General features: G+C 30.1%; 1 protein-coding gene across 1 annotated transcript in view; it reads left to right on the top strand.

Annotated features, from left to right (window-relative positions):
* The first annotated feature begins 2,036 nt into the window (after positions 1-2,036).
* Dab (DAB adaptor protein) overlaps positions 2,037-13,390 on the top strand; it is a 49,481-nt gene continuing 38,127 nt past the window's right edge. The window contains exon 1 of the mRNA XM_075307880.1: positions 2,037-3,024. The gene's annotated coding sequence lies outside the window, so the exon portion shown is untranslated. The remainder of the gene's footprint in view (positions 3,025-13,390) is intronic.

Genomic DNA, 13,390 nt, shown 5'->3' on the forward strand with positions numbered 1-13,390 from the left:
ACGTCATAAAATTACACATATTTGTTGCAGATTTCATTATAACTTGATGGGCAATATCCCAAAGCAAATTTTCACAAAGTTTGTATTCATTAAAATCGATTATTAGAGAAAAGTAATCGTGGAAAAATGACGATTTTAGCGACTAAACTCGAACTTAATACCAACCCAAAGAAATAACATGTATTAGATTATCGTTACAGAATCTATTTTAAAGGAACGGATACTTTTTTCAAATAACATGGATGCTGCAAAATAGAACATTACCTGTCTGGGTTGAAGTTCGTTGTCGACGACTTCTTTAATTCCAATGAAGAAATATGTTCGATAGACACCGGAAAATGTTCCACAGCATGGGTAGAAGAATTATTTTTCTATATTAGGAGCTACCCATTCACACCGAAATTAACTTTGGATGATTTGAATTGAAAAAGAGGAGAATATGGAAGTAAACATTGATTGGTCTGCCTAAGTAGCCGGAAACTTCAGTACGGCAAAAAAGGAGAGTACAGCTTTGGACACAAATGTGAAGGATGATTCTGTACCTAAAAAATATGAAAATATTGGAATGAAGGGAAAAAAGGGAAGGGAAAAAAATGCCAATTCCCGGAAATGAAAATGCTGAAATGGAGGGAAGCAAAAAGCAAGTTCCCTAAAAAGAAAATGCAAAAGGAAAATGGAAGACATCACCCGCAATAACAAAACATGAAGCGGCAGTGAAAGAAATTGCCATGATAATGAGGGCTGAATTTAACAGCTGCCAGATTGCCATCAAAATGGTAAGGAAGGGAGTAATTTCGTTGCGCTTACAAGATGTAGGGATCTTTGAAAGGGCTAAAAAGCATTAATAGAAAGAAGTTATAGATTCTACACTCATACGCAAAAAGAGCCGTTATTATACGGTTTGATCAAGTGAGTATGAGGTAGAAGAAGTAAAGAAATGCTTTAAACGTGACATCGATTTTAAGGTAAATGTAACATATCTAGCCCCCCTATTCGAAAATATATGGATGCTAAAATGTCCGATTTTATTAAACTATACAAGGTTGATTGAATTTTCGATTGCGTAGTCCACCTTCGGCGGGATAAACTACGTGGCATTGCACAATGCTTCAATTGTCAGCGATTTGGACATGGTCCGGGCAATAGCTCAATTAACCCAAAGGGGGTACACGTTGGAGGGGCTTCGGCTGCGGTACAACAGCCTAAATATTTTTGTGCCAATTGTGAGGTAGAGGGGCTCTCTGCCAATTCTAATGAATGTCCTCGTAAAATTGCTTTGAAGCAATTTATGGAAAAGAAAACGGAAGCTATAAAGGCTATATAATTTTGATTATTTCAGGAAAAGTAATCGCGAAAATAAAGTGATTTTCAACTCGAAACCCGAACGTAGTACACACCTTTAGTTAAAAACGGCATAAAATGTGAATTTGGGCTCATAAATTCAAGTGTAATGGAAACATGTTCCATTAAAATATGGCACAGTTGGGTACATCCAACTGTTACCATTAAAATGTAAACAAAATAAATTGTAAATATTTTATATCTTTTGTTTACTAACATTAAATTTGTAAACAAAACTGACCTCAGGATGTACTGATGTCTGCAACTACCTGGGAATTATTTTACCATGGTTGTTTTAATAGGTTTAAATGTAAATTGGTTTATGGTAAATTGTTATTAGAATGCGTTCGCACGTTTCTGCTAATTTATAAAGGGAGTAAAATCCGTAAGCGTTCGACACCAACGGATAATCTATGTAAATTTAAAGGTTATATATTATCTCTCATATAAAAATTATGAAGTATAAATACCTTCGATAAACTGTCTATAAATTGTTTTTTTTTTTTATATGAGCATAAGTCCCGCAAAATGTGTTCAAATTATTTATTTTCTTCTTAACGACCCATAGGAAATGAATTTTCCAGCCATCCCTCGCATCATGAAGACAGAATGAATCACCGTTATGCAAACAACAACAATGGAACGGCGCCAAAAAAATTATAGTCAACTACGTTCTCTATGCCCCATTAACAGTCACAAAAAACAACTGTCAAACTCTCGCAGACGAAAGGATATCAAAGAAGAATCCTTTGCCATTTGACATAATCGAATTTTCAATGATTTTCAAAGTACGTAGGGCGGAGGATAGTTCTTATACTAAAAATAAAACGGCTATAAGAAGAAAATTAACAAAAAAAATCATATAATTGTCAAATATTAATATAACTTTAAAGAAAATAAAAGAAATTCAGTGCTAAGGATTCAGCGAAAGTGCAAATATTGATGGGAACAATTTCGAAGGCAATTTCCGTTTTATTGTTATACACAAAATATTTTCGAGCACAAGTGAATTTTAAGATTTCTCCTTTAGAAATATGAATTAAACAGAAGAATATATACGAGCAAAAGAAAACGAAATACGAAATTAAATGAATAATCCCGGAAAATAATTTTCATCGAATGTGAAATATTTAATTTCCATCACCAAGATTATGTATTCTTTGATATTTTCTTGTAAGAGAAAAGTTCGGGATAATATATCGCTTGAACAAATTAATGGTGTGAAATCAACGAAACCGTTCATTTCGAATAACAAAAGTCTTGCATTTTTTTGCTAACAAAAACGTTCAGAAATACCAAACATCAAACGTAATTCTTAGCTATTTATTATTTTTCTGAACAAGTGAAAAATCGATAAAAGTCGCTGTATTCTTTCCCATTCAAAATTCGTGTGCGTGAGTGTGGAAGCCGGTGAATTGGAAATATCTACAATATCGAATGAGTAACTCGCCAGTGTAACAATTTCCCTTTTCTTCTTTGTCATCTGCGGGAGCTGTAGCGCCAACCAACCACCCCTTTATGTTTGCAGAATAACGACAAGCCACCACGACAACAAAAACAAAACAAACAAACGTAGTATTACCGTTAATCACACAAACAACCACCCTCTGTCATTGTCGGTAAACGAGTCGATAGCCGATCGAAAACATCTGACATACGAGAAACACAACAAACCCATAAAAGGTAAACAAATCGTAAGATGGACAAAAAATAAAGGCAATTTCTTTTCATTCATGGACATTTTCTTTTGTTTTTTTTTTTTATGGAATGCAGATTTGGTTATAATTTAATTTATTTTACTTCAACTTAAATTATGACTTGGTTTAATTTAATTTACAAAAATTAAGTTAAATCTGATATTATATAAATTCATTTGAATTATAAAATTAGCTTTTTTAATTTGTATAAATATTTTAACTTAATTTGTATATCCTCAACAAATGTGGTCGTTTGGTACCAGCAAAATACTATTTTTGGTTCTTCAAATTCTTTGGGTAATATTTTACGATTTGTGTTTCGGTAGACCATTACTTACAAATATATAACAGCAGACATCGGCTGCTGTTTTGGCAGATATTTTCCTATGAGTGTAGCCTTAGAAAAAGTCAAAGAAAATTTCGATAGTTCATATTTTTATACCCTGCGCCACACTGTGGAACAGGGTATTATAAGTTAGTGCATATGTTTGTAACACCCAGAAGGAGACGAGATAGACACATGGTGTCTTTGGCAATAATGCTCAGGGTTGGTCCCTGAGTCGATATAACCATGTCCGTCTGTCCGTCCGTCCGTCCGCCCGTATGTCTGTGAACACATTTTTGTGATCAAAGTCTAGGTCGCAATTTAAGTCCAATCGCCTTCAAATTTGGCACATGTTCCTAATTTGGGTCAGAATAGAACCCTATTGATTATGGAAGAAATTGGTTCAGATTTAGATATAGCTCCCATATATATCTTTCGCCCGATATGCACTAATATGGATCCAGCAGCCAGAGTTTTATACCGATTTGGTTGAAATTTTGTACAAACATAACACTTAGTCGTATAGTCAAGTGTTCAAAATTTGATTGAAATCGGTTCAGATTTAGATATAGCTCCCATATATATCTTTCGCCCGATATGGACTAATATGGTCCTAAAAGCCAGAGTTTTGGCCCAATTTGGTTGAAATTTTGCACAGGGAGTAGATTTAGCATTGTAGCTATGCGTGCCAAATTTGGTTGAAATCGATTCAGATTTAGATATAGCTCCCATATATATCTTTCGCCCGATATGCACTTATATGGACCCAGAAGCCAGAGTTTAATACCGATTAGCTTGAAATTTTGCACAAGGAGTACAATTGGTAGTATAGTCATGTGTGCCAAATTTGATTGAAATCGGTTCAGATTTAGATATAGCTTCCATATATATTTTTCGCCCGATATGGACTTATATGGCCCCGGAAGCCAGAGTTTTGGCCCAATTTGGTTGAAATTTTGCACTAGGAGCACCCTCACAAAAAATCGCCTCTGTAACATATACTCCCAAACATATTTTGCTTCAAGCATATACATTTTTGGGTATTGCCCAAACATTTATATGTTTGATCTCTTCCAATATATAATATGTTTGAAAGCATATTGGTCTAAACAATATATGTTTGGGTAGTCAAAGTTCCAAACATTTTGTATTTTTGCATCCAAATTCAATAATGTTGTCTTCCAAAAAACAATATGTTATTTTGTGAACATATAATATGTTTGGAAGCATTTTGCACCCAAAAATATTATATGCTTAAAAAAATTCTCCCAAACAATATTGTGCTCAAAATTTTATTTATTTATTTATATATTTACAATCATAATGAATTATGAAAATAAACAGGTAATATAGGTGCTAACAACATAGGTTTTCGACCTGAATGCCCAAAATTTTGTTTCTGCCTAATTGTATATTCCCCCACATCTTTCTCACTTCCACGACATTTTTTAGTTCTTAGCACCTTTTTCTGTAATACAAACATTGTAGAAGAAATTATTCAATTTTTTTTATTTTAATTTTACCTTTTGCCGGACGGGGATTCGAACAGCGGACCACACAGTTTGTAAGGATCAAAGAAGTAGCTGATCAATTGCCCAAGGAAAAATAAAATATTAATTTTGTAATAACAAGCAACAACCACCAACTTAATTCAATATCGCTCCCTGTTAAATAGCGCTCCAAGCTACTAAACACATATATGTTTATAGGCTATTTCTAAATTAATATATGTTTGCATCCAAGCATATTATATTTACAAACATTTTATGTCCCAAACATAATATGTTCTAACATATTAACATATATGTCCCAAACATGTTATGCTAGTTTATGAACATTATATGCTTGCACTCAAAAATATTGTGTTTAAAAATTTGTGTTCAAAACATATAATGTTTATAGCCAAACATATGAAAAACAGTCTTTTTCATCCGTGTAGGTTTTCAAATCCTGGAGGGGGCTAAGCCCTCCTCCCAGAGGCTTTTCTACGCTTATGACAAAAATATAACAGCAGACATCGACTGCTGTTCTTAGCAGACTTTTTCCTATGAGTGTAGGATTCGGCCCGGGCGAACTTACTCCCCACATACTTGTTGTGTGCTTTAAATCGTTCTTTCTGTTTCCATAACATGGTCCACGACCTCACTTCATTCCATATTGGCAAGTTGGCCCAGGTGCTTTTTTATCATGGCATTGACGAAAATGTCCTTATCCTTATCGCACACTATTCAAGCATCATCCTTCACGGATGATATTCGATGAGATCTCAAATTTGCGTACGCTGTCATGATTCCCATGACTCATAGCCTCTAAAAACCAATCCCTGTTGTTCCTTTGCTCTTAACACCAGGTCGTATGCCATTACGTTCTTTCTTATTCCAGCACGTCCTGGCACCAATATGGTGCGAATCCTGTCATATAGTGGACTTTGAAACACTGAGAAATGTCGAGAGCATCAATGAGAAATAATAAATCATAGCTGCGAAACATTTTTGAACTGCACAGAAAACAATATCACAAAAATATTTCCAATTAAAGGTGGGTATTAAGTTCGAGTTTAGCCGCTATCGTATCGTAATCGTAATTTTTTCACGATTACTTTTCTTTAATAATCCATTTTAAGGAATACAAACTTTGTGAAAATTTGCTTTGGGCTATTCCCCATCAAGTTATAATGAAATCTGCAACAAATATGTATAATTTTATGCCTTTTTTACTGATTTAGTTTTCACTTTAGTGAAAAAATGACGATTTTAGCGGCTAAACTCGAACTTAATACCCACCTTAAAAAAATGAATTGAAGCTGAAAACTTTAAAAAATTAATTGATACAATTTACTTTTTAATCAAACCAGAAACATTAAGACAGTTAGGTCAATAATTGAATGTTATTAAGATTTTAATTGAAAAATCAATTGATGCAATTAACATTTTAATCAAAGCCAGTTAAAAAATAATTGATTTTTTTATTTTTTAATAAAACAAAAACAATATTTGATGCAATCAATTCTATAATCAAAATAAAAACACAAAGTCAATTAAGAAAGTAATTGAAAATAATTACGTCTTTAAATGAAAAAATAATTCAGTTGTTGTTTTGTTTGGTAATCGACCTTTTGTTCAAATTCTTAATTAAAAGAATTAAAAAAATATTGAAACAATTATTTTTTAACACAAAGTTAGTTAAGTAAATGAGTGAACATTTTGCGGTTTTATTAAACAATTAAATGTTCCGATTAACAATTTAATTAAAAAAATTAATCGATGTCGATTGCAAAAGAACTGATTTAATCATAAAGTTAATTGGAAATTGGGTTGAAGTTTAATTAAATAATTAATTGAATCAATTAAATAAATGTTTAAGTTTGAATTAAATTTTTGAATGAATCAATTAAAAAATTAATTGAAATTTTCAAATCAAATTAATCAATTTTTTAATCCAATATTTTTTATGCCCAATTAAAATACTATTTTTGTGATTGAAGACATTTCAATTTAAAAAATCTTAGATCAATCAATTTTGTGATTGAATAATTTTTTTTTGAGTGTGATTGAATCCATTAATATATGTAACAGTTTTTTAAATAAAAAATACCAAATACTGGACTAAAAGTGATACAACCAAGGGAGAAAAAGGTGGAAAAACGTATGGTGTTGGAAAGGAAATATAAACAAAGTAGATAATTTTAATATTCTGTGGTATAATTTGACCGAATCTGCCCAAAAAAATTGGTTTAAAATAAGGATTTCTCTTTCTTCAAGATAATGACCTCAAACATTCGTGCCGTATTGTTAAAGAATACTTATTACGCAACACCAAAAAATTTTACCTCATCCTCAGCAGATCCCTGTGGGCATATATGAAAACAAAGCAAAGAAGGACTTTAAAATTTCTAGCACAGAAACTCTCAAAAACTTCATTATGGATATATGGAGCATGCTTGAAATTCGTGCCAACAAAAATCTATAAAATGTACAAAATGAAGTTTTTGATCAAATTTACTTTCTATAGAAATTTTTGTCAAAAGTTTATTTCTATAGAATATTTTATCAAAATTTCATTTCTATAAAAAATTTTCTCAAAATTTTATTTCTATAGAAAATTTTGTCAAAATTTTATTTTTATAGAAAATTATCAAAATTTTACTTCTACAGAAAATTTTGTCAAAACTTTATTGTCAAAATTTTATTTCTATAGAAAATTTTGTCAAAATTTTATTTCTATAGAAAATTTTGTTAAATTTTATTTCTATAGAAAATTTTGTCAAAATTTTTTTCTGTAGAAAATTTTGTCAAAATTTTATTTCTATAGAAAATATTGTCAAAATTTTATTTCTATAGAAAATTTTGTCAAAATTTTATTTCTATAGAAAATTTTGTTAAAATTGTATTGCTATAAAAAAAATTCAAAATTTTATTTCTTTAGAAAATTTTGTTAAAATTTTATTTCTTTAGAAAATTTTGTCAACATTTCATTTCTTTAGAAAATTTTGTGAAAATTTTATTTCTATTAAAATTTTTCTCAAAATTTTATTTCTATAGAAAATTTTCTCAAAATTTTATTTTTATAGAAAATTTTTTCAAAATTTTATTTCTATAGAAAATTTTGTCAAAATTTTATTTCTATAGAAATTTTTGTCAAAATTTTATTTCTATAGAAAATTTTTGCAAAATTTTGTTTCTATAGAAAATTTTTGCAAAATTTTGTTTCTATAGAAAATTTTTGCAAAATTTTGTTTCTATAGAAAATTTTGTCAAAATTTTATTTCTATAGAAAATTTTGTCAACATTTTATTTCTGTAGAAAATTTTGTCAACATTTTATTTCTATATATGATGAGATCTGCGATTATATCTAACCAGATCTAGCGCCATATATAGCATATCTGTGCAGATCTTATATCTGAACCAATATCTGAACAGATCCAATTAGATAAAATTTGATATCATTAGATAGGATTGGATCCTCCAATTTTTACACGGGTATAGAAAATTTTGTCAAAATTTTATTTCTATAGAAAATTTTGTCAAAACTTTATTTCTATAGAAAATATTGTCAAAATTTTATTTCTATAGAAAATATTGTCAAAATTTTATTTCTATAGAAAATTTGGTTAAAATTGTCTTTCTATAAAAAAAATTCAAAATTTTGTTAAAATTTTATTTCTTTACCGTAAAAACCGTAAAAAATCCATAATTTTTGGTAGAATTCTACCAGTTGTGGCAACCGTGATATGGAGCTCAATTCCCGTAGATGTGACGAATTTTTATTTCTATAGAAATTTTTGTCAAAATTGTATTTCTACAGAAAATTTTGTCAACATTTTATTTCTTTAGAAAATGTTGTGAAAATTTTATTTCTATTAAAAATTTTCTCAAAATTTTATTTCTATAGAAAATTTTTCAACATTTTATTTCTATAGAAAATTTTTGCAAAATTTTCAAGGATTCTACCGATCTACCAAACCGTAAAAAATCTATAATTTTTGGTAGAATTCTACCAGTTGTGGCAACCGTGATATGGAGCTCAATTCCCCTAGATTTGACGAAAACCATAATCCACATAATGCCAAATACCTCCAGGCTGTAAAAAACGCTAAAGGCTACCATACAAAGTATTTAGTATTTAAACTAATAATTATACCCTGCGCCACACTGTGGAACAGGGTATTATAAGTTAGTGCATATGTTTGTAACACCCAGAAGGAGACGAGATAGACACATGGTGTCCTTGGCAAAAATGCTCAGGGTGGGCTCCTGAGTCGATATAGCCATGTCCGTCTGTCCGTGAACACATTTTTGTAATCAAAGTCTAGGTCGCAGTTTTAGTCCAATCGACTTCAAATTTGGCACAAGTATGTGTTTTGGCTCAGAATAGAACCCTATTGATTTTGGAAGAAATCGGTTCAGATTTAGATATAGCTCCCATATATATATATATGGACTTATATGGCCCCAGAAGCCAGATTTTTGCTCTAATTTGCTTAAAATTTTGCACAAGAAGAACAATTAGTACTATAGTCAAGTTTGAAATTGAAATCGGTTCAGAGTTAGATATAGCTCCCATATATATCTTTCGCCCGATATGGACTAATACGGTCCCAGAAGCCAGAGTTTTACCCCAATTTGGTTGAAATTTTGCACTAGGAGTACAATTAGTAGTGTAGCCAAGTGTGCCAAATTTTATTGAAATCGGTTCAGATTTAGATATAGCTCCCATATATATCGTTCGCCCGATTTACACTCATATGACCACAGTGGCCAATCTTTTACTCCGATTTAATTGAAATTTTGCACAGGGAATAGGTTAGGTTAGGTTAAAGTGGCAGCCCGATTAAGATTCAGGCTCACTTTGACTATTCAGACCATTGTGATACCACATTAACTAAAAGTACCTATTACATATGGGCACTTCTAGTTTTAACCGCTGAACCTTCTCGATTATTTTCTTCTGTTGAACCAACCAGATTGTTCCAAAAACATTAGCAGACTGCTTAAGTTAACGTTTTCCAGGTCCGCCAGTAATCTGAAGCTATATGCCCCTAAAATTTGCTTACGCCTTACACAAAATGCAGGACACTCAGACAAGAGGTGTTTTATTGATTCCTTTTCCTCCGCATCATGACAGCTCATACAATAGTCATTATACTTCGCACCAATAGTTTTCGCAAAATCGCCTATCAGGCAGCGACCCGTTATAGCAGATATCAGGAGTGATATCTGGCGTCTCGAGAACACTAGCATATATAGTGTGTGGTTTAAGTTCACACAAAAAAATTTTTTTCTGATTCAATCACGAAATTAATTGATCCAATTAATTTTTTAATTGAAATGTCTTCAATCACGAAAATGATAGTATCAATCACAGTTTTAATTGGGCATAGAAAAAAATCTTGATTAAAAAATTAATTGATTTCATTACCAAATTTCAATTAATTTTTTAATTGATTCAATTAAAAATTTAATTGATGTTGATTGCAAAACTTAATTAATTTATTAATTAAAAAAAGGTAACTATTTTCAATTACCTTTTGAATTGGCTTAGAATTTTTATTTGGATTAACAATTGATTGTTTGAAAAAAAATGTTAATTAAAAATTTAAAAAAAATGTTAATCACTTTTTTAACTGACTTAGTCTTCCGAATATGATTAAAAGTTTATTGTATCAATTAACTTTTTAATTAAAAATTTTAAAATTTTCAATCATTGACTTAATTAACTTAATGTTTCTGTCATGATTAAAAAGTTAATTGTACCAATTAATTTATTAATTGAAAAAAAATTCAACTTCAATTAACTTTTTAATTGGAAATATTTTGGTGATATTTTTTTCTGTGTTTAAATGGGGCCATATTTGCTTGGTGTCGTTACAACCCTTACAATTCTCCCATCGAACATTTGCCATCATGACAGCCTTCTCACGCACACACAAAAAATTTTTTTTCTGATTCAATCACGAAATTAATTGATCCAATTTTTTTTCTGATTCAATCACGAAATTAATTGATCCAATTGAAATGTCTTCAATCACAAAAATGATAGTATCAATCACAGTTTTAATTGGGCATAGAAAAAATTCTTGATTAAAAAATTAATTGATTTCATTACCAAATTTCAATTAATTTTTTAATTGATTCAATTAAAAATTTTATTGATGTTGATTGCAAAACTCAATTGATTTTGTAATTAAAAAAGGTAACTATTTTCAATTACATTCTGAATTGGCTCAGAATTTTTATTTGGATTAACAATTGATTGTTTGAAAAAAACAAATTTAATTAAAAATTTAAAAAAAAAGTTCATCACTTTTTTAACTGACTTAGTCTTCCGAATTTGAATAAAAGTTAATTGTATCAATTAAATTTTTAATTAAAAATTTTTAAATTTTCAATCATTGACTAAATTAACTTAATGTTTCTATCTTGATTAAAAAGTTAATTGTACCAATTAATTTATTAATTGAAAAAAATTTCAACTTCAATTAACTTTTTAATTGGAAATATTTTGGTGATATTTTTTTCTGTGCAGTTAGAGCTTACAGGTAGTCAGAGGCATACCAACAGATTCTAGTTCCCCTGGAATATGTAAGGTAGTTCCTAGCCTTGCTAGTTCATCTGCTTCGCAGTTCCCCGGTATGTTCCTATGGTCAGGCACCCATATTAGGTGAATATTGTGCTGCTCAGCCATCTCATTGAGAGATTTGCGGCAGTCGATGGCCGTTTTCGAGTTCGAGGCCAATTTTTAACTCCGATTTAGTTGGAATTTTGCACAGGGAGTAGAATTAGCATTGTAGCTATGCGTGCCAAATTTGGTTGAAATCGATTCAGATTTAGATATAGCTCCCATATATATTTAGGCTGTCCATTACATCTCTTTTAAAGAGAACATGTTCTCTTTTTGTGTTCGTATCTTTTTGTTCACTCTCTTTTTTTGGTGCCGTATTTTTATGTCCAACAGTGCTCTTTATGTACTCTATTTCAAAAAAATCCTAGATTGATGGAATTTTATTTATTTAGTAGGAATTCGCCACAATTGTTCGCCACTAATTGTTTACTGGGTTAAATCTGTTGACAAATTAAAGGCCGGAACACGATTGCGACGTTTCGCGACGTACGGCGTAAAAATTAGAAATAGAGGTAATTGAACGTACAACGTAAATACGCCAATACGTTGTCGCCGTCAATTTATTTTGTTTATTTTTTAAGAAAATGTGATTCTTTTTGTTTTTTATTGTTTTATTATATATTTATTTCGTTGTTTCTATCATTAGAAACTATTATTATTTTAATTTTAACATCAATAAAATTATTGATTATTTAATAAAGAATTTTTTTATTGTAAACTCGTTTTTAGTTAAAATGTTCTCTTTTTTTAAAGCGAAAGTTCTCTTTTGAAAATTGTCCATATGGAAACCCTAATATATATGTTATTCTGATTTCGACAAAAATGGTCAAAATACCAACATTTTCCTTGTAAAATCGCCACTGCTTAGTCGAAAAGTTGTAAAAATGACTCTAATTTTTCTAAACTTCTAATACATATATATCGAGCGATAAATCATAAATAAACTTTTGCGAAGTTTCCTTAAAATTGCTTCAGATTTAAATGTTTCCCATATTTATACCCTGCGCCACACTGTGGAACTAACATTGTGTTCCACCCTAGTGCATTAGACGACTAAAATTTTGAGCCTATAGATTTTGTAGAAGTCTATCAAATTCTGAATTAGGTTTTAACCCTTCGTTGCATGATTTAATGTTCGTATACACACAAAAAATATTTTTCTGATTCAATCACGAAATTAATTGATGCAATTAATTTTTTAATTGAAATGTCTTCAATCACAGAAATTATAGTATCAATTAAAAAATTAATTGATCCAATTAAAAACTTAATTGATACTATTAATTTGTGTGATTGATTTTGATTTCAATTAAAAAAATTGTTGAATCAATTAAATTTTTAATTGAATATTATTTAAAACTCAATTAAGATTTTAATTGGAAAATTTTTCATAACATTTTTTTCTGTGTAGATAACAATTTTTGGAATGTTACAACCGTTTTATGAATATTTACGATTCCAAACCCCTATGTCCGGTCAATTCTGACAAAAATCTTACCATAGAGTATCACCAACTTGAATGGAATGATAAAGACCAAAACCTAACGGTAAATTGTTCAAAAGAATAGCGTCATTTAGGCAAAATAGTAACATATCATATATGCAATGTCATGCAACGCCAGACGTGCTCTTTTTGTTTTTTTAGTTAATATGGTGAACCGTTTTCAAGTTATTCCAATATATGTAGTGGAGGTGCCTTAATTTTGAACATAACGGTATATCTCGAAAATTCGAGTTGATAGAAAAAAAAAAACCAAGTGCAGATTTGGATTCAGCGACCTCAAATTACTAAAAATTTGCTATAAATTTCAAATCAACACAAAAAAAGTTCAATTTTGTTCCCCTGTGTAGTAATATTATTTATTTATAATTATTTCACCTTTTATTGCAGTAAGTTTTTTTTA

The sequence above is a fragment of the Haematobia irritans genome, chromosome 4 (genome assembly GCF_050003625.1).
Source record: "Haematobia irritans isolate KBUSLIRL chromosome 4, ASM5000362v1, whole genome shotgun sequence".
NCBI classification, from domain to species: Eukaryota; Metazoa; Arthropoda; class Insecta; order Diptera; family Muscidae; genus Haematobia; species Haematobia irritans.